Below are 22610 nucleotides of genomic sequence, written 5' to 3'. Positions count from 1 at the left end.
TTAGGACATTACTCGTTTTCGACACATTTTTACTAGGAAGGCCATAAAGTGGCCGATTTCGATTGAATCTTAGCATGTGACAATTCGTTGGATAGGTAAACAACATAACTACGACTTCCATGAGATATTTTTGCATTCTCTAAAAATTCGGCCAAAATGGAGGTTAAGAAAATCTCCTCATTAATTTAGGATATTACTCGTTTTCGACACATTTTTACTAGGAAGGCCATAAAGTGGCCGATTTGTATTGAATCTTAGCATGTGACAATTCGTTGGATAGGTAAACAACATAACTACGACTTCCATGGGATATTTTTGCATTCTCTAAAAATTCAGCCAAAATGGAGGTTAAGAAAATCTCCTCGTTAATTTGGGACATTACTCGTTTTCGACCCTTTTTTACTAGGAAGGCCATAATGTGGCCGATTTGCATAGAATCTTAGCGTGTGACAATTCGTTGGATAGGTAAACAACATAACTACGACTTCCATGGGATATTTTTGCATTCTCTAAAAATTCGGCCAAAATGGAGGTTAAGAAAATCTCCTCGTTAATTTAGGACATTGCTCGTTTTCGACCCATTTTTACTAGGAAGGCCATAAAGTGGCCGATTTGTATTGAATCTTAGCATGTGACAATTCGTTGGATAGGTAAACAACATTACTACGACTTCCATGGGATATTTTTGCATTCTCTAAAAATTTAGCCAAAATGGAGGTTAAGAAAACCCCCTCGTTAATTTAGGACACTACTCGTTTTCGACCCTTTTTTATAAGGAACGCCATAAAGTGGCCGGTTTGTATTGAATCTTAGCATGGGACAATTCGTTGGATAGGTAAACAACATAGCTACGACTTCCATGGGATATTTTTGCATTTTTTAAAAATTCAGCCAAAATGGAGGTTAAGAAAATCTCCTCGTTAATTTGGGACATTACTCGTTTTCGACCCTTTTTTACTAGGAAGGCCATAATGTCGCCGATTTGCATTGAATCTTAGCGTGTGACAACTCATCGGATAGGTAAACAACATAACTACGACTTCCATGGGATATTTTTGCATTCTCTAAAAATTTAGCCAAAATGGAGGTTAAGAAAATCCCCTCGTTAATTTAGGACATTACTCGTTTTCGACCCTTTTTTATAAGGAAGCCCATAAAGTGGCCGATTTGTATTGAATCTTAGCATGTGACAATTCGTTGGATAGGTAAACAACATAACTACGACTTCCATGGGAAATTTTTGCATTCTCTAAAAATTCAGCCAAAATGGAGGTTAAGAAAATCTCCTCGTTAATTTGGGACATTACTCGTTTTCGACCTTTTTTACTAGGAAGGCCATAATGTGGCCGATTTGCATTGAATCTTAGCGTGTGACAATTCGTTGGATAGGTAAACAACATAACTACGACTTCCATGGGATATTTTTGCATTCTCTAAAAATTTAGCCAAAATGGAGGTTAAGAAAATCCCCTCGTTAATTTAGGACATTACTCGTTTTCGACCCTTTTTTATAAGGAAGGCCATAAAGTGGCCTGTTTGTATTGAATCTTAGCATGGGACAATTAGTTGGATAGGTAAACAACATAGCTACGACTTCCATGGGATATTTTTGCATTTTTTAAAAATTCAGCCAAAATGGAGGTTAAGAAAATCTCCTCGTTAGTTTGGGACATTACTCATTTTCGACCCTTTTTTACTAGGAAGGCCATAATGTCGCCGATTTGCATTGAATCTTAGCGTGTGACAATTCGTTGGATAGGTAAACAACATAACTACGACTTCCATGGGATATTTTTGCATTCTCTAAAAATACGGCCAAAATGGAGTTTAAGAAAATCTCCTCGTTAATTTTGGACATTGCTCGTTTTCGACCCATTTTTACTAGGAAGGCCATAAAGTGGCCGATTTGTATTGAATCTTAGCATGTGACAATTCGTTGGATAGGTAAACAACATAACTACGACTTCCATGGGATATTTTTGCATTCTCTAAAAATTCAGCCAAAATGGAGGTTAAGAAAATCTCCTCGTTAATTTGGGACATTACTCGTTTTCGACCTTTTTTACTAGGAAGGCCATAATGTGGCCGATTTGCATTGAATCTTAGTGTGTGACAATTCGTTGGATAGGTAAACAACATAACTACGACTTCCATCAGATATTTTTGCATTCTCTAAAAATTCGGCCAAAATGGAGGTTAAGAAAATCTCCTCGTTAATTTAGGACATTACTCGTTTTCGACACATTTTTACTAGGAAGGCCATAAAGTGGCCGATTTGTATTGAATCTTAGCATGTGACAATTCGTTGGATAGGTAAACAACATAACTACGACTTCCATGGGATATTTTTGCATTCTCTAAAAATTCAGCCAAAATGGAGGTTAAGAAAATCTCCTCGTTAATTTGGGACATTACTCGTTTTCGACCTTTTTTACTAGGAAGGCCATAATGTGGCCGATTTGCATTGAATCTTAGCGTGTGACAATTCGTTGGATAGGTAAACAACATAACTACGACTTCCATGGGATATTTTTGCATTCTCTAAAAATTCAGCCAAAATGGAGGTTAAGAAAATCTCCTCGTTAATTTGGGACATTACTTGTTTTCGACCTTTTTTACTAGGAAGGCCATAATGTGGCCGATTTGCATTGAATCTTAGCGTGTGACAATTCGTTGGATAGGTAAACAACATAACTACGACTTCCATGGGATATTTTTGCATTCTCTAAAAATTTAGCCAAAATGGAGGTTAAGAAAATCCCCTCGTTAATTTAGGACATTACTCGTTTTCGACCCTTTTTTATAAGGAAGGCCATAAAGTGGCCGGTTTGTATTGAATCTTAGCATGGGACAATTCGTTGGATAGGTAAACAACATAGCTACGACTTCCATGGGATATTTTTGCATTTTTTAAAAATTCAGCCAAAATGGAGGTTAAGAAAATCTCCTCGTTAATTTGGGACATTACTCGTTTTCGACCCTTTTTTACTAGGAAGGCCATAATGTGGCCGATTTGCATAGAATCTTAGCGTGTGACAATTCGTTGGATAGGTAAACAACATAACTACGACTTCCATGGGATATTTTTGCATTCTCTAAAAATTCGGCCAAAATGGAGGTTAAGAAAATCTCCTCGTTAATTTAGGACATTGCTCGTTTTCGACCCATTTTTACTAGGAAGGCCATAAAGTGGCCGATTTGTATTGAATCTTAGCATGTGACAATTCGTTGGATAGGTAAACAACATAACTACGACTTCCATGGGATATTTTTGCATTCTCTAAAAATTTAGCCAAAATGGAGGTTAAGAAAATCCCCTCGTTAATTTAGGACACTACTCGTTTTCGACCCTTTTTTATAAGGAACGCCATAAAGTGGCCGGTTTGTATTGAATCTTAGCATGGGACAATTCGTTGGATAGGTAAACAACATAGCTACGACTTCCATGGGATATTTTTGCATTTTTTAAAAATTCAGCCAAAATGGAGGTTAAGAAAATCTCCTCGTTAATTTGGGACATTACTCGTTTTCGACCCTTTTTTACTAGGAAGGCCATAATGTCGCCGATTTGCATTGAATCTTAGCGTGTGACAATTCGTTGGATAGGTAAACAACATAACTACGACTTCCATGGGATATTTTTGCATTCTCTAAAAATACGGCCAAAATGGAGTTTAAGAAAATCTCCTCGTTAATTTTGGACATTGCTCGTTTTCGACCCATTTTTACTAGGAAGGCCATAAAGTGGCCGATTTGTATTGAATCTTAGCATGTGACAATTTGTTGGATAGGTAAACAACATAACTACGACTTCCATGGGATATTTTTGCATTCTCTAAAAATTCAGCCAAAATGGAGGTTAAGAAAATCTCCTCGTTAATTTGGGACATTACTCGTTTTCGACCTTTTTTACTAGGAAGGCCATAATGTGGCCGATTTGCATTGAATCTTAGCGTGTGACAATTCGTTGGATAGGTAAACAACATAACTACGACTTCCATGAGATATTTTTGCATTCTCTAAAAATTCGGCCAAAATGGAGGTTAAGAAAATCTCCTCGTTAATTTAGGACATTACTCATTTTCGACACATTTTTACTAGCACTACCACAATTTTAAGCTTTAATAGCGCCAATTCAATAGCACTTTCTTAAAAACGCTATTAAAAATAAAACACACGAGTGTTACTTAGCGCTTTCGTGAAAACGCTATTATTTGAGTACAGTTGGATAGCGCTTTGCACAAACGCTATTAGTTACTACACCTTAGTTAGCGCTTTTAAGAAAGTGCTATTGTTGCCCTTGAAGAAAAAAAGTCATCTTCGCTTAAATTACTTTCACTTTCCCTTATAACTCACAAAACACAGTTTCGGCCTTTCACTCACCAAACCCAGAAACACAAACACTCAAAAATACAACTCCACCTACATCTTGCAACTCCAAATCCAGAAACCCAAAAATCCAATCTTCGTTCTCACTTCAGAAATCCAAACCCAATAATCCCTACCCAAAAGTCTAATCTTCATTCATCGTCAACCAACCAAACTTCCTTCTCACTCACAGACTCCGAAATTGCTATCCGCTTTCTCAATCACCGTCACTCACAAACCCCCGTCACTCACAAACTCGTCAATCCTTCTCACTCACCGTCACTCACAAACTCAATGGACCTAGAAAACCTAAAACAGAAATCAATTGAACTTAGAATTCGATTGAACCAAGGTGAACTCAATGCTTTGTCCTAGAATTCGATTGAACCTAGAATTCAATCAATTGGTTGATGATTGAACCTAGAAAACTACAAACTTCGATTGAACCCTCGTCACCCACCTATTAAAATTTGGGGTAATTTTTTTTTCAATTGGGTATTGTTTTTTTTGTTGATTTATTTTATGATTTTGTGTTTCATCATGGGTTACGATGATCTGTATTTTAATATGACATTTTGCTTGGTTTCTTTCTAGTTGTGTTATTTTATTAATCTGTGCTTAGCTACTAATTACAGCCTTATTGTGTGCCTCTTTTTTATATTAGTAGCGTTACCGTGTCAGTGTCGTGTGTCTCATGTTTATATCAGATTTCATGCTTCATAGGATGTGTAGGCATATTAGTGACTGTGTTAAATGGACTGCATAAGTAGTGATATTTGTGGGAGATGAATTTGAATTGAGCTTTTTTTGTTGTCTTTATTTTTCCTTGTATCAGGAGAATACAAGTTGTTAGTAGTAATTACTTACATAAGTTGTTGTTTATTGTAGTGTTATGTAAGCCTCTGTTGTCAATATCCGTTGTAGCGGTCGCGATTGCACTAGAGTGGAGCGGTAGTTGTCTGCCCCAAATGCGTTCGAGCATCCCAGATGAGTGTAGTGGTTGTACTGGCCATCATCGCGGGGAGAAATGCATTGTGATTTGTGGTGGAGGCGGAGCAAAGCGGCCATGAACCCTATAACCAAGCTGTTGCATGAGCGTTTTCCTGCGACGAACAAAAGACTTGTCATATTTATGTAAGCACAAATTAGCATCAGATTTTTATCACATGTTTTGATGAGTTTCAAATGCGTGATTTGCTGAGTTAGTTTGAACCTATTATTTGAGATTTGCTGTTTAATGTCTAATATCTTAGACTTTAGGTCATGAAAGGTAGTAACTCCTTTACCTCCACATGTTACTTTTCTTGATGGTAAATTGAGAGTTCTATGAGTCATACTGTTTGGTAATTTTTAGTTTTATTTAACATGTTTTCTTTTAACTAATGAAAATTTGAGATGAACACTAGGAATGAGTGTTTATATGTCTTATGTTCTGTTCATTTATGACTCTTGAAACTTTTGGTAGTTCTATTTTCACATTTATTCAATTTGGGAACTCGTTAGATAGATGCTACTTCATAAGGCAATAGCTTGGATTCCATCACCACTAATAATATCATTATACTTTAAAGTCATTTGAATTATTATTTCTTACCTATCTTTACAAATTCTTAGTTTAGTATTAGTTAGAATGGATGAATACTATGATTTGCATTGAAAGAAATATGGCAGGGACATGAACCAATTTAGTAGAACTAACAAAATAAAGAATCCAAATTCAAATCCTTTTGAAGCCACTAACATGCAGTTCTTTAATTCTCTTTAAAGGTAATTTATTCTGGTGTATACCAAGGAGGCGATTTCATAATGTACATGTGATTGGCAGGGTATCATAATGGACCTTACATATTCACTTTAGGCACTAATATTTCATATAAGACTTTATAGATTTTCTTGTTAAGAAAAAAGAGAAGTTTATTTGTTTTTCTATGTTGAAAAATGTTTCAGATTCTTTGGGTAGTAAACCACAGAAAATTGATAGCATTGTTGGATATTCGAATTCGAATTTGCCGCTGTTGTATGATAAATTGATATCACCATGGATACTGAAATTTGTGGCTGCTATGATGTTTCAGATTATAGTAAATTGATAGCTTTTTTTTTCAGTCGTTAACCAACACAAAGTTATGCTATATGATATGATATCATCCTTTGTTATATTTAGCTCATGTTTGGAACCAATAACAACTTGCTAATACATGTCAATTTGAATTAACCATGTCTACTTAAAATAATTAGAATGTAAATGGTACACTTACTTAACAGCTTTATTGTGGTTTCAAATGACTTGAAGACATGTAAATGGGTAGGTGGGGGAGTGTTTTTGCAGCTTTGTTAGATACTACTTATTATAATACCTTAAAGTTTAGCTAGTTAATTTTTGTTTCCATTTTCAAAGTATAATTGTACGTGGTGCTCATTTAGTTTAGATCAAACTAAGTACTAATGTAAATATATTTATATTTATTTGAGTCATGCCGATATATGCAGTTTTTAGATTTCAGTCAGGGGGTGATGTTTTTAGTGACCTATATCTTTTTATAGGACTTAGCATCAATGTATATGCATTACTACTATTGAATTGAGTCAAACTTTGGTAATAAGTCTATATGATGTGTTTTTAGTTCTAAAATTTCTTTGATGTGAATTTGGGACAATAATGAAGTGCTCTACAATTGGTTTTTTTTCTTTTTTTTGCTTGATACATTGTACCGAATTTGGTTTCAAGTTCAACTAATAAAGGCAAAAGTCATACCACACTTGAACTTTAGTACCCCATAATTATGAAGGAATTTGAATTCTTTGCACTTGGTAAGTTGAAATTGTTGAATAAACATCATGCACCTGATCATGTTTAAGTTCAATAGATCAAAAATTTTAAATTAAAATTTGAGTCATCTGATCTATATCCAAAGAATTCAACCAATTATTGTGCAACACTGTCAAAGCATAGTTGCCACATACGTAGTTGATCTAGAATAAAAGTTTGATGCACCGTATTTTTGCAGACAATTACTGTCGTTAATGTGCTTTATTCAGTGTTGTTGTGAGATTAAGTCTGGTCAGTCGCTCACAATTGTACCACTGAATTATGTTCCCTGATCCATTAGTTTATATATGTCAAAGGATCATCAATTAACCCATTCAACATGTGTGCAGATACAACTTAACTTATTGGATTTGGTCAATCACTTTCACAACAGAGGCTTGTATCGTTCCATTTTTTTAAGGTATGTCCCAAATACTAGCTCAATTGTTACTCACACAACTGTTTTAAGTTTGTATGGCAAAGACTGATTCCCTCTATTTCGACTTGAGTTTTGAGGGACTAACTTTTTTTCACTTATATGATCAGCTTGATGATTAAAAGCAACTAAGATAGTTCAATTAGCTTTCAAGTCCCCTAAGATAGTTCCTTGGAGCTTAAGAAATAGGTAGGATAACTGTTTGTTTTTGTTGAATAGCTTCAGATTTCAGGTTACTCATATATATAGAGAGGGTAACAAATGTGCAGACATATTAGCTAACATTGGTCTTGCTTTATCCTCACATTTCTGGTACAATGATTTGCCTCCTCAGATTTTGGTAGAATTTGCTAGGAACAAGACTGGTTTCCCAAACTTTAGATTCTCTTAGTACTTTTTGGAGGGTTTTGGTCTTATGTCCCCCCTCATCTTCATCTTTATTTTGTACTTTTATCTTTTTATGGAACGAATTCTGAAGATAGTAATCTCTCTGATTACATCTTCATTGCTTAAAAAAAAAAAATTGTGGCTGCTTTTAGGAGCTTTTTTTTATTGGCAATTGTGGATTGACTAGTATTATGACATTCATAATTAAGTTTATGATTAATTTGTAATGAGATTATCATGAATGTAATTTGCTATATTCATATTTCAGTATCTCATTATAACGTTTAATTATAGCATTTTTGGTTACAAATTTAAAAAAAAAAATACGCAACTTTTATTAGCGCTTTTAGTAAAACGCTAAGAAACCCCTATTTGAGTAGAAAGGCTACGATAGCGCTTCTCAGAAAGTGTTAAGAAACAACTGTTAGAAAAGCTACTTTAATAGCACTAGAATAAGGCTATATTAGCGCTTTTCTGAAAGCACTATTGTCGTGTTGCTATTTAATAGCGTTTGGAAAGCGCTATTATAGGCTTCTGACCTTTTATAGCGGGGGCTTTCTTAGCGCTTGAGAAGCGCTATTAAGAGCCAAAATGAGTGCTATTAAAGGGGGTATTTTGTAGTAGTGTAGGAAGGCCATAAAGTGGCCGATTTGTATTGAATCTTAGCATGTGACAATTCGTTGGATAGGTAAACAACATAACTACGACTTCCATGGGATATTTTTGCATTCTCTAAAAATTCAGCCAAAATGGAGGTTAAGAAAATCTCCTCGTTAATTTGGGACATTACTCGTTTTCGACCTTTTTTACTAGGAAGGCCATAATGAGGCCGATTTGCATTGAATCTTAGCGTGTGACAATTCGTTGGATAGGTAAACAACATAACTACGACTTCCATGGGATATTTTTGCATTCTCTAAAAATTCAGCCAAAATGGAGGTTAAGAAAATCTCCTCGTTAATTTAGGACATTGCTCGTTTTCGACCCATTTTTACTAGGAAGGCCATAATGTGGCCGATTTGCATTGAATCTTAGCGTGTGACAATTCGTTGGATAGGTAAACAACATAACTACGACTTCCATGGGATATTTTTGCATTCTCTAAAAATTTAGCCAAAATGGAGGTTAAGAAAATCCCCTCGTTAATTTAGGACATTACTCGTTTTCGACCCTTTTTTATAAGGAAGTCCATAAAGTGGCCGGTTTGTATTGAATCTTAGCATGGGACAATTCGTTGGATAGGTAAACAACATAGCTACGACTTCCATGGGATATTTTTGCATTTTTTAAAAATTCAGCCAAAATGGAGGTTAAGAAAATCTCCTCGTTAATTTGGGACATTACTCGTTTTCGACCCTTTTTTACTAGGAAGGCCATAATGTGGCCGATTTGCATAGAATCTTAGCGTGTGACAATTCGTTGGATAGGTAAACAACATAACTACGACTTCCATGGGATATTTTAGCATTCTCTAAAAATTCGGCCAAAATGGAGGTTAAGAAAATCTCCTCGTTAATTTAGGACATTGCTCGTTTTCGACCCATTTTTACTAGGAAGGCCATAAAGTGGCCGATTTGTATTGAATCTTAGCATGTGACAATTCGTTGGATAGGTAAACAACATAACTACGACTTCCATGGGATATTTTTGCATTCTCTAAAAATTTAGCCAAAATGGAGGTTAAGAAAATCCCCTCGTTAATTTAGGACACTACTCGTTTTCGACCCTTTTTTATAAGGAACGCCATAAAGTGGCCGGTTTGTATTGAATCTTAGCATGGGACAATTCGTTGGATAGGTAAACAACATAGCTACGACTTCCATGGGATATTTTTGCATTTTTTAAAAATTCAGCCAAAATGGAGGTTAAGAAAATCTCCTCGTTAATTTGGGACATTACTCGTTTTCGACCCTTTTTTACTAGGAAGGCCATAATGTCGCCGATTTGCATTGAATCTTAGCGTGTGACAATTCGTTGGATAGGTAAACAACATAACTACGACTTCCATGGGATATTTTTGCATTCTCTAAAAATACGGCCAAAATGGAGTTTAAGAAAATCTCCTCGTTAATTTTGGACATTGCTCGTTTTCGACCCATTTTTACTAGGAAGGCCATAAAGTGGCCGATTTGTATTGAATCTTAGCATGTGACAATTTGTTGGATAGGTAAACAACATAACTACGACTTCCATGGGATATTTTTGCATTCTCTAAAAATTTAGCCAAAATGGAGGTTAAGAAAATCCCCTCGTTAATTTAGGACATTACTCGTTTTCGACCCTTTTTTATAAGGAAGGCCATAAAGTGGCCGGTTTGTATTGAATCTTAGCATGGGACAATTCGTTGGATAGGTAAACAACATAGCTACGACTTCCATGGGATATTTTTGCATTTTTTAAAAATTCAGCCAAAATGGAGGTTAAGAAAATCTCCTCGTTAATTTGGGACATTACTCGTTTTCGACCCTTTTTTACTAGGAAGGCCATAATGTGGCCGATTTGCATAGAATCTTAGCGTGTGACAATTCGTTGGATAGGTAAACAACATAACTACGACTTCCATGGGATATTTTTGCATTCTCTAAAAATTCGGCCAAAATGGAGGTTAAGAAAATCTCCTCGTTAATTTAGGACATTGCTCGTTTTCGACCCATTTTTACTAGGAAGGCCATAAAGTGGCCGATTTGTATTGAATCTTAGCATGTGACAATTCGTTGGATAGGTAAACAACATAACTACGACTTCCATGGGATATTTTTGCATTCTCTAAAAATTTAGCCAAAATGGAGGTTAAGAAAATCTCCTCGTTAATTTGGGACATTACTCGTTTTCGACCTTTTTTACTAGGAAGGCCATAATGTGGCCGATTTGCATTGAATCTTAGCGTGTGACAATTCGTTGGATAGGTAAACAACATAACTACGACTTCCATGGGATATTTTTGCATTCTCTAAAAATTCAGCCAAAATGGAGGTTAAGAAAATCTCCTCGTTAATTTGGGACATTACTCGTTTTCGACCTTTTTTACTAGGAAGGCCATAATGTGGCCGATTTGCATTGAATCTTAGCGTGTGACAATTCGTTGGATAGGTAAACAACATAACTACGACTTCCATGGGATATTTTTGCATTCTCTAAAAATTTAGCCAAAATGGAGGTTAAGAAAATCCCCTCGTTAATTTAGGACATTACTCGTTTTCGACCCTTTTTTATAAGGAAGTCCATAAAGTGGCCGGTTTGTATTGAATCTTAGCATGGGACAATTCGTTGGATAGGTAAACAACATAGCTACGACTTCCATGGGATATTTTTGCATTTTTTAAAAATTCAGCCAAAATGGAGGTTAAGAAAATCTCCTCGTTAATTTGGGACATTACTCGTTTTCGACCCTTTTTTACTAGGAAGGCCATAATGTGGCCGATTTGCATAGAATCTTAGCGTGTGACAATTCGTTGGATAGGTAAACAACATAACTACGACTTCCATGGGATATTTTTGCATTCTCTAAAAATTCGGCCAAAATGGAGGTTAAGAAAATCTCCTCGTTAATTTAGGACATTGCTCGTTTTCGACCCATTTTTACTAGGAAGGCCATAAAGTGGCCGATTTGCATTGAATCTTAGCATGTGACAATTCGTTGGATAGGTAAACAACATAACTACGACTTCCATGGGATATTTTTGCATTCTCTAAAAATTTAGCCAAAATGGAGGTTAAGAAAATCCCCTCGTTAATTTAGGACACTACTCGTTTTCGACCCTTTTTTATAAGGAACGCCATAAAGTGGCCGGTTTGTATTGAATCTTAGCATGGGACAATTCGTTGGATAGGTAAACAACATAGCTACGACTTCCATGGGATATTTTTGCATTTTTTAAAAATTCAGCCAAAATGGAGGTTAAGAAAATCTCCTCGTTAATTTGGGACATTACTCGTTTTCGACCCTTTTTTACTAGGAAGGCCATAATGTCGATGATTTGCATTGAATCTTAGCGTGTGACAATTCGTTGGATAGGTAAACAACATAACTACGACTTCCATGGGATATTTTTGCATTCTCTAAAAATACGGCCAAAATGGAGTTTAAGAAAATCTCCTCGTTAATTTTGAACATTGCTCGTTTTCGACCCATTTTTACAAGGAAGGCCATAAAGTGGCCGATTTGTATTGAATCTTAGCATGTGACAATTTGTTGGATAGGTAAACAACATAACTACGACTTCCATGGGATATTTTTGCATTCTCTAAAAATTTAGCCAAAATGGAGGTTAAGAAAATCCCCTCGTTAATTTAGGACATTACTCGTTTTCGACCCTTTTTTATAAGGAAGGCCATAAAGTGGCCGGTTTGTATTGAATCTTAGCATGGGACAATTCGTTGGATAGGTAAACAACATAGCTACGACTTCCATGGGATATTTTTGCATTTTTTAAAAATTCAGCCAAAATGGAGGTTAAGAAAATCTCCTCGTTAATTTGGGACATTACTCGTTTTCGACCCTTTTTTACTAGGAAGGCCATAATGTGGCCGATTTGCATAGAATCTTAGCGTGTGACAATTCGTTGGATAGGTAAACAACATAACTACGACTTCCATGGGATATTTTTGCATTCTCTAAAAATTCGGCCAAAATGGAGGTTAAGAAAATCTCCTCGTTAATTTAGGACATTGCTCGTTTTCGACCCATTTTTACTAGGAAGGCCATAAAGTGGCCGATTTGCATTGAATCTTAGCATGTGACAATTCGTTGGATAGGTAAACAACATAACTACGACTTCCATGGGATATTTTTGCATTCTCTAAAAATTTAGCCAAAATGGAGGTTAAGAAAATCCCCTCGTTAATTTAGGACACTACTCGTTTTCGACCCTTTTTTATAAGGAACGCCATAAAGTGGCCGGTTTGTATTGAATCTTAGCATGGGACAATTCGTTGGATAGGTAAACAACATAGCTACGACTTCCATGGGATATTTTTGCATTTTTTAAAAATTCAGCCAAAATGGAGGTTAAGAAAATCTCCTCGTTAATTTGGGACATTACTCGTTTTCGACCCTTTTTTACTAGGAAGGCCATAATGTCTCCGATTTGCATTGAATCTTAGCGTGTGACAATTCGTTGGATAGGTAAACAACATAACTACGACTTCCATGGGATATTTTTGCATTCTCTAAAAATACGGCCAAAATGGAGTTTAAGAAAATCTCCTCGTTAATTTTGGACATTGCTCGTTTTCGACCCATTTTTACTAGGAAGGCCATAAAGTGGCCGATTTGTATTGAATCTTAGCATGTGACAATTTGTTGGATAGGTAAACAACATAACTACGACTTCCATGGGATATTTTTGCATTCTCTAAAAATTTAGCCAAAATGGAGGTTAAGAAAATCCCCTCGTTAATTTAGGACATTACCCGTTTTCGACCCTTTTTTATAAGGAAGGCCATAAAGTGGCCGGTTTGTATTGAATCTTAGCATGGGACAATTCGTTGGATAGGTAAACAACATAGCTACGACTTCCATGGGATATTTTTGCATTTTTTAAAAATTCAGCCAAAATGGAGGTTAAGAAAATCTCCTCGTTAATTTGGGACATTACTCGTTTTCGACCCTTTTTTACTAGGAAGGCCATAATGTGGCCGATTTGCATAGAATCTTAGCGTGTGACAATTCGTTGGATAGGTAAACAACATAACTACGACTTCCATGGGATATTTTTGCATTCTCTAAAAATTCGGCCAAAATGGAGGTTAAGAAAATCTCCTCGTTAATTTAGGACATTCGTTTTCGACCCATTTTTACTAGGAAGGCCATAAAGTGGCCGATTTGTATTGAATCTTAGCATGTGACAATTTGTTGGATAGGTAAACAACATAACTACGACTTCCATGGGATATTTTTGCATTCTCTAAAAATTTAGCCAAAAAGGAGGTTAAGAAAATCCCCTCGTTAATTTAGGACACTACTCGTTTTCGACCCTTTTTTATAAGGAACGCCATAAAGTGGCCGGTTTGTATTGAATCTTAGCATGGGACAATTCGTTGGATAGGTAAACAACATAGCTACGACTTCCATGGGATATTTTTGCATTTTTTAAAAATTCAGCCAAAATGGAGGTTAAGAAAATCTCCTCGTTAATTTGGGACATTACTCGTTTTCGACCCTTTTTTACTAGGAAGGCCATAATGTCTCCGATTTGCATTGAATCTTAGCGTGTGACAATTCGTTGGATAGGTAAACAACATAACTACGACTTCCATGGGATATTTTTGCATTCTCTAAAAATACGGCCAAAATGGAGTTTAAGAAAATCTCCTCGTTAATTTTGGACATTGCTCGTTTTCGACCCATTTTTACTAGGAAGGCCATAAAGTGGCCGATTTGTATTGAATCTTAGCATGTGACAATTTGTTGGATAGGTAAACAACATAACTACGACTTCCATGGGATATTTTTGCATTCTCTAAAAATTTAGCCAAAATGGAGGTTAAGAAAATCCCCTCGTTAATTTAGGACATTACCCGTTTTCGACCCTTTTTTATAAGGAAGGCCATAAAGTGGCCGGTTTGTATTGAATCTTAGCATGGGACAATTCGTTGGATAGGTAAACAACATAGCTACGACTTCCATGGGATATTTTTGCATTTTTTAAAAATTCAGCCAAAATGGAGGTTAAGAAAATCTCCTCGTTAATTTGGGACATTACTCGTTTTCGACCCTTTTTTACTAGGAAGGCCATAATGTGGCCGATTTGCATAGAATCTTAGCGTGTGACAATTCGTTGGATAGGTAAACAACATAACTACGACTTCCATGGGATATTTTTGCATTCTCTAAAAATACGGCCAAAATGGAGTTTAAGAAAATCTCCTCGTTAATTTTGGACATTGCTCGTTTTCGACCCATTTTTACTAGGAAGGCCATAAAGTGGCCGATTTGTATTGAATCTTAGCATGTGACAATTTGTTGGATAGGTAAACAACATAACTACGACTTCCATGGGATATTTTTGCATTCTCTAAAAATTTAGCCAAAATGGAGGTTAAGAAAATCCCCTCGTTAATTTAGGACATTACCCGTTTTCGACCCTTTTTTATAAGGAAGGCCATAAAGTGGCCGGTTTGTATTGAATCTTAGCATGGGACAATTCGTTGGATAGGTAAACAACATAGCTACGACTTCCATGGGATATTTTTGCATTTTTTAAAAATTCAGCCAAAATGGAGGTTAAGAAAATCTCCTCGTTAATTTGGGACATTACTCGTTTTCGACCCTTTTTTACTAGGAAGGCCATAATGTGGCCGATTTGCATAGAATCTTAGCGTGTGACAATTCGTTGGATAGGTAAACAACATAACTACGACTTCCATGGGATATTTTTGCATTCTCTAAAAATTCGGCCAAAATGGAGGTTAAGAAAATCTCCTCGTTAATTTAGGACATTCGTTTTCGACCCATTTTTACTAGGAAGGCCATAAAGTGGCCGATTTGTATTGAATCTTAGCATGTGACAATTCGTTGGATAGGTAAACAACATAACTACGACTTCCATGGGATATTTTTGCATTCTCTAAAAATTTAGCCAAAAAGGAGGTTAAGAAAATCCCCTCGTTAATTTAGGACACTACTCGTTTTCGACCCTTTTTTATAAGGAACGCCATAAAGTGGCCGGTTTGTATTGAATCTTAGCATGGGACAATTCGTTGGATAGGTAAACAACATAGCTACGACTTCCATGGGATATTTTTGCATTTTTTAAAAATTCAGCCAAAATGGAGGTTAAGAAAATCTCCTCGTTAATTTGGGACATTACTCGTTTTCGACCCTTTTTTACTAGGAAGGCCATAATGTCTCCGATTTGCATTGAATCTTAGCGTGTGACAATTCGTTGGATAGGTAAACAACATAACTACGACTTCCATGGGATATTTTTGCATTCTCTAAAAATACGGCCAAAATGGAGTTTAAGAAAATCTCCTCGTTAATTTTGGACATTGCTCGTTTTCGACCCATTTTTACTAGGAAGGCCATAAAGTGGCCGATTTGTATTGAATCTTAGCATGTGACAATTTGTTGGATAGGTAAACAACATAACTACGACTTCCATGGGATATTTTTGCATTCTCTAAAAATTTAGCCAAAATGGAGGTTAAGAAAATCCCCTCGTTAATTTAGGACATTACCCGTTTTCGACCCTTTTTTATAAGGAAGGCCATAAAGTGGCCGGTTTGTATTGAATCTTAGCATGGGACAATTCGTTGGATAGGTAAACAACATAGCTACGACTTCCATGGGATATTTTTGCATTTTTTAAAAATTCAGCCAAAATGGAGGTTAAGAAAATCTCCTCGTTAATTTGGGACATTACTCGTTTTCGACCCTTTTTTACTAGGAAGGCCATAATGTGGCCGATTTGCATAGAATCTTAGCGTGTGACAATTCGTTGGATAGGTAAACAACATAACTACGACTTCCATGGGATATTTTTGCATTCTCTAAAAATTCGGCCAAAATGGAGGTTAAGAAAATCTCCTCGTTAATTTAGGACATTCGTTTTCGACCCATTTTTACTAGGAAGGCCATAAAGTGGCCGATTTGTATTGAATCTTAGCATGTGACAATTCGTTGGATAGGTAAACAACATAACTACGACTTCCATGGGATATTTTTGCATTCTCTAAAAATTTAGCCAAAAAGGAGGTTAAGAAAATCCCCTCGTTAATTTAGGACACTACTCGTTTTCGACCCTTTTTTATAAGGAACGCCATAAAGTGGCCGGTTTGTATTGAATCTTAGCATGGGACAATTCGTTGGATAGGTAAACAACATAGCTACGACTTCCATGGGATATTTTTGCATTTTTTAAAAATTCAGCCAAAATGGAGGTTAAGAAAATCTCCTCGTTAATTTGGGACATTACTCGTTTTCGACCCTTTTTTACTAGGAAGGCCATAATGTCGCCGATTTGCATTGAATCTTAGCGTGTGACAATTCGTTGGATAGGTAAACAACATAACTACGACTTCCATGGGATATTTTTGCATTCTCTAAAAATACGGCCAAAATGGAGTTTAAGAAAATCTCCTCGTTAATTTTGGACATTGCTCGTTTTCGACCCATTTTTACTAGGAAGGCCATAAAGTTGCCGATTTGTATTGAATCTTAGCATGTGACAATTTGTTGGATAGGTAAACAACATAACTACGACTTCCATGGGATATTTTTGCATTCTCTAAAAATTCAGCCAAAATGGAGGTTAAGAAAATCTCCTCGTTAATTTGGGACATTACTCGTTTTCGACCTTTTTTACTAGGAAGGCCATAATGTGGCCGATTTGCATTGAATCTTACCGTGTGACAATTCGTTGGATAGGTAAACAACATAACTACGACTTCCATGAGATATTTTTGCATTCTCTAAAAATTCGGCCAAAATGGAGGTTAAGAAAATCTCCTCGTTAATTTAGGACATTACTCGTTTTCGACACATTTTTACTAGGAAGGCCATAAAGTGGCCGATTTGTATTGAATCTTAGCATGTGACAATTCGTTGGATAGGTAAACAACATAACTACGACTTCCATGGGATATTTTTGCATTCTCTAAAAATTCAGCCAAAATGGAGGTTAAGAAAATCTCCTCGTTAATTTGGGACATTACTCGTTTTCGACCTTTTTTACTAGGAAGGCCATAATGTGGCCGATTTGCATTGAATCTTAGCGTGTGACAATTCGTTGGATAGGTAAACAACATAACTACGACTTCCATGGGATATTTTTGCATTCTCTAAAAATTCAGCCAAAATGGAGGTTAAGAAAATCTCCTCGTTAATTTGGGACATTACTCGTTTTCGACCTTTTTTACTAGGAAGGCCATAATGTGGCCGATTTGCATTGAATCTTAGCGTGTGACAATTCGTTGGATAGGTAAACAACATAACTACGACTTCCATGGGATATTTTTGCATTCTCTAAAAATTCGGCCAAAATGGAGGTTAAGAAAATCTCCTCGTTAATTTAGGACATTGCTCGTTTTCGACCCATTTTTACTAGGAAGGCCATAAAGTGGCCGATTTGTATTGAATCTTAGCATGTGACAATTTGTTGGATAGGTAAACAACATAACTACGACTTCCATGGGATATTTTTGCATTCTCTAAAAATTTAGCCAAAATGGAGGTTAAGAAAATCCCCTCGTTAATTTAGGACATTACTCGTTTTCGACCCTTTTTTATAAGGAAGGCCATAAAGTGGCCGGTTTGTATTGAATCTTAGCATGGGACAATTCGTTGGATAGGTAAACAACATAGCTACGACTTCCATGGGATATTTTTGCATTTTTTAAAAATTCAGCCAAAATGGAGGTTAAGAAAATCTCCTCGTTAATTTGGGACATTACTCGTTTTCGACCCTTTTTTACTAGGAAGGCCATAATGTGGCCGATTTGCATAGAATCTTAGCGTGTGACAATTCGTTGGATAGGTAAACAACATAACTACGACTTCCATGGGATATTTTTGCATTCTCTAAAAATTCGGCCAAAATGGAGGTTAAGAAAATCTCCTCGTTAATTTAGGACATTGCTCGTTTTCGACCCATTTTTACTAGGAAGGCCATAAAGTGGCCGATTTGTATTGAATCTTAGCATGTGACAATTCGTTGGATAGGTAAACAACATAACTACGACTTCCATGGGATATTTTTGCATTCTCTAAAAATTTAGCCAAAATGGAGGTTAAGAAAATCCCCTCGTTAATTTAGGACACTACTCGTTTTCGACCCTTTTTTATAAGGAAGGCCATAAAGTGGCCGGTTTGTATTGAATCTTAGCATGGGACAATTCGTTGGATAGGTAAACAACATAGCTACGACTTCCATGGGATATTTTTGCATTTTTTAAAAATTCAGCCAAAATGGAGGTTAAGAAAATCTCCTCGTTAATTTGGGACATTACTCGTTTTCGACCCTTTTTTACTAGGAAGGCCATAATGTGGCCGATTTGCATAGAATCTTAGCGTGTGACAATTCGTTGGATAGGTAAACAACATAACTACGACTTCCATGGGATATTTTTGCATTCTCTAAAAATTCGGCCAAAATGGAGGTTAAGAAAATCTCCTCGTTAATTTAGGACATTGCTCGTTTTCGACCCATTTTTACTAGGAAGGCCATAAAGTGGCCGATTTGTATTGAATCTTAGCATGTGACAATTCGTTGGATAGGTAAACAACATAACTACGACTTCCATGGGATATTTTTGCATTCTCTAAAAATTTAGCCAAAATGGAGGTTAAGAAAATCCCCTCGTTAATTTAGGACACTACTCGTTTTCGACCCTTTTTTATAAGGAACGCCATAAAGTGGCCGGTTTGTATTGAATCTTAGCATGGGACAATTCGTTGGATAGGTAAACAACATAGCTACGACTTCCATGGGATATTTTTGCATTTTTTAAAAATTCAGCCAAAATGGAGGTTAAGAAAATCTCCTCGTTAATTTGGGACATTACTCGTTTTCGACCCTTTTTTACTAGGAAGGCCATAATGTGGCCGATTTGCATAGAATCTTAGCGTGTGACAATTCGTTGGATAGGTAAACAACATAACTACGACTTCCATGGGATATTTTTGCATTCTCTAAAAATTCGGCCAAAATGGAGGTTAAGAAAATCTCCTCGTTAATTTAGGACATTGCTCGTTTTCGACCCATTTTTACTAGGAAGGCCATAAAGTGGCCGATTTGCATTGAATCTTAGCATGTGACAATTCGTTGGATAGGTAAACAACATAACTACGACTTCCATGGGATATTTTTGCATTCTCTAAAAATTTAGCCAAAATGGAGGTTAAGAAAATCCCCTCGTTAATTTAGGACACTACTCGTTTTCGACCCTTTTTTATAAGGAACTCCATAAAGTGGCCGGTTTGTATTGAATCTTAGCATGGGACAATTCGTTGGATAGGTAAACAACATAGCTACGACTTCCATGGGATATTTTTGCATTTTTTAAAAATTCAGCCAAAATGGAGGTTAAGAAAATCTCCTCGTTAATTTGGGACATTACTCGTTTTCGACCCTTTTTTACTAGGAAGGCCATAATGTCTCCGATTTGCATTGAATCTTAGCGTGTGACAATTCGTTGGATAGGTAAACAACATAACTACGACTTCCATGGGATATTTTTGCATTCTCTAAAAATACGGCCAAAATGGAGTTTAAGAAAATCTCCTCGTTAATTTTGGACATTGCTCGTTTTCGACCCATTTTTACTAGGAAGGCCATAAAGTGGCCGATTTGTATTGAATCTTAGCATGTGACAATTTGTTGGATAGGTAAACAACATAACTACGACTTCCATGGGATATTTTTGCATTCTCTAAAAATTTAGCCAAAATGGAGGTTAAGAAAATCCCCTCGTTAATTTAGGACATTACTCGTTTTCGACCCTTTTTTATAAGGAAGGCCATAAAGTGGCCGGTTTGTATTGAATCTTAGCATGGGACAATTCGTTGGATAGGTAAACAACATAGCTACGACTTCCATGGGATATTTTTGCATTTTTTAAAAATTCAGCCAAAATGGAGGTTAAGAAAATCTCCTCGTTAATTTGGGACATTACTCGTTTTCGACCCTTTTTTACTAGGAAGGCCATAATGTGGCCGATTTGCATAGAATCTTAGCGTGTGACAATTCGTTGGATAGGTAAACAACATAACTACGACTTCCATGGGATATTTTTGCATTCTCTAAAAATTCGGCCAAAATGGAGGTTAAGAAAATCTCCTCGTTAATTTAGGACATTCGTTTTCGACCCATTTTTACTAGGAAGGCCATAAAGTGGCCGATTTGTATTGAATCTTAGCATGTGACAATTCGTTGGATAGGTAAACAACATAACTACGACTTCCATGGGATATTTTTGCATTCTCTAAAAATTTAGCCAAAAAGGAGGTTAAGAAAATCCCCTCGTTAATTTAGGACACTACTCGTTTTCGACCCTTTTTTATAAGGAACGCCATAAAGTGGCCGGTTTGTATTGAATCTTAGCATGGGACAATTCGTTGGATAGGTAAACAACATAGCTACGACTTCCATGGGATATTTTTGCATTTTTTAAAAATTCAGCCAAAATGGAGGTTAAGAAAATCTCCTCGTTAATTTGGGACATTACTCGTTTTCGACCCTTTTTTACTAGGAAGGCCATAATGTCGCCGATTTGCATTGAATCTTAGCGTGTGACAATTCGTTGGATAGGTAAACAACATAACTACGACTTCCATGGGATATTTTTGCATTCTCTAAAAATACGGCCAAAATGGAGTTTAAGAAAATCTCCTCGTTAATTTTGGACATTGCTCGTTTTCGACCCATTTTTACTAGGAAGGCCATAAAGTGGCCGATTTGTATTGAATCTTAGCATGTGACAATTTATTGGATAGGTAAACAACATAACTACGACTTCCATGGGATATTTTTGCATTCTCTAAAAATTCAGCCAAAATGGAGGTTAAGAAAATCTCCTCGTTAATTTGGGACATTACTCGTTTTCGACCTTTTTTACTAGGAAGGCCATAATGTGGCCGATTTGCATTGAATCTTACCGTGTGACAATTCGTTGGATAGGTAAACAACATAACTACGACTTCCATGAGATATTTTTGCATTCTCTAAAAATTCGGCCAAAATGGAGGTTAAGAAAATCTCCTCGTTAATTTAGGACATTACTCGTTTTCGACACATTTTTACTAGGAAGGCCATAAAGTGGCCGATTTGTATTGAATCTTAGCATGTGACAATTCGTTGGATAGGTAAACAACATAACTACGACTTCCATGGGATATTTTTGCATTCTCCAAAAATTCAGCCAAAATGGAGGTTAAGAAAATCTCCTCGTTAATTTGGGACATTACTCGTTTTCGACCTTTTTTTACTAGGAAGGCCATAATGTGGCCGATTTGCATTGAATCTTAGCGTGTGACAATTCGTTGGATAGGTAAACAACATAACTACGACTTCCATGGGATATTTTTGCATTCTCTAAAAATTCAGCCAAAATGGAGGTTAAGAAAATCTCCTCGTTAATTTGGGACATTACTCGTTTTCGACCTTTTTTACTAGGAAGGCCATAATGTGGCCGATTTGCATTGAATCTTAGCGTGTGACAATTCATTGGATAGGTAAACAACCTAACTACGACTTCCATGGGATATTTTTGCATTCTCTAAAAATTCAGCCAAAATGGAGGTTAAGAAAATCTCCTCGTTAATTTGGGACATTACTCGTTTTCGACCTTTTTTACTAGGAAGGCCATAATGTGGCCGATTTGCATTGAATCTTAGCGTGTGACAATTCGTTGGATAGGTAAACAACATAACTACGACTTCCATGGGATATTTTTGCATTCTCTAAAAATTCAGCCAAAATGGAGGTTAAGAAAATCTCCTCGTTAATTTGGGACATTACTCGTTTTCGACCTTTTTTACTAGGAAGGCCATAATGTGGCCGATTTGCATTGAATCTTAGCGTGTGACAATTCGTTGGATAGGTAAACAACATAACTACGACTTCCATGGGATATTTTTGCATTCTCTAAAAATTCGGCCAAAATGGAGGT

At 36.3% G+C, this 22610-nt stretch overlaps 1 long non-coding RNA gene across 1 annotated transcript; it reads left to right on the top strand.

Moving 5' to 3' along the window:
• Positions 1-5280: 5280 nt before the first annotated feature.
• Positions 5281-8270, top strand: LOC146896221 (uncharacterized). The gene is made up of 2 exons (XR_015022680.1): positions 5281-5502; positions 7528-8270. It is a non-coding gene; the product is annotated as an uncharacterized LOC146896221 (long non-coding RNA).
• The last annotated feature ends 14340 nt before the right edge of the window (positions 8271-22610 follow it).

The sequence above is a fragment of the Medicago sativa genome, chromosome 8 (assembly GCF_051527215.1).
Source record: "Medicago sativa cultivar Bolivia chromosome 8, Bolivia_mono, whole genome shotgun sequence".
NCBI classification, from domain to species: Eukaryota; Viridiplantae; Streptophyta; class Magnoliopsida; order Fabales; family Fabaceae; genus Medicago; species Medicago sativa.
The sequence above is the reverse complement of the archived record's forward strand: the minus strand, read 5'-3'. Positions and strand labels throughout refer to the sequence as shown.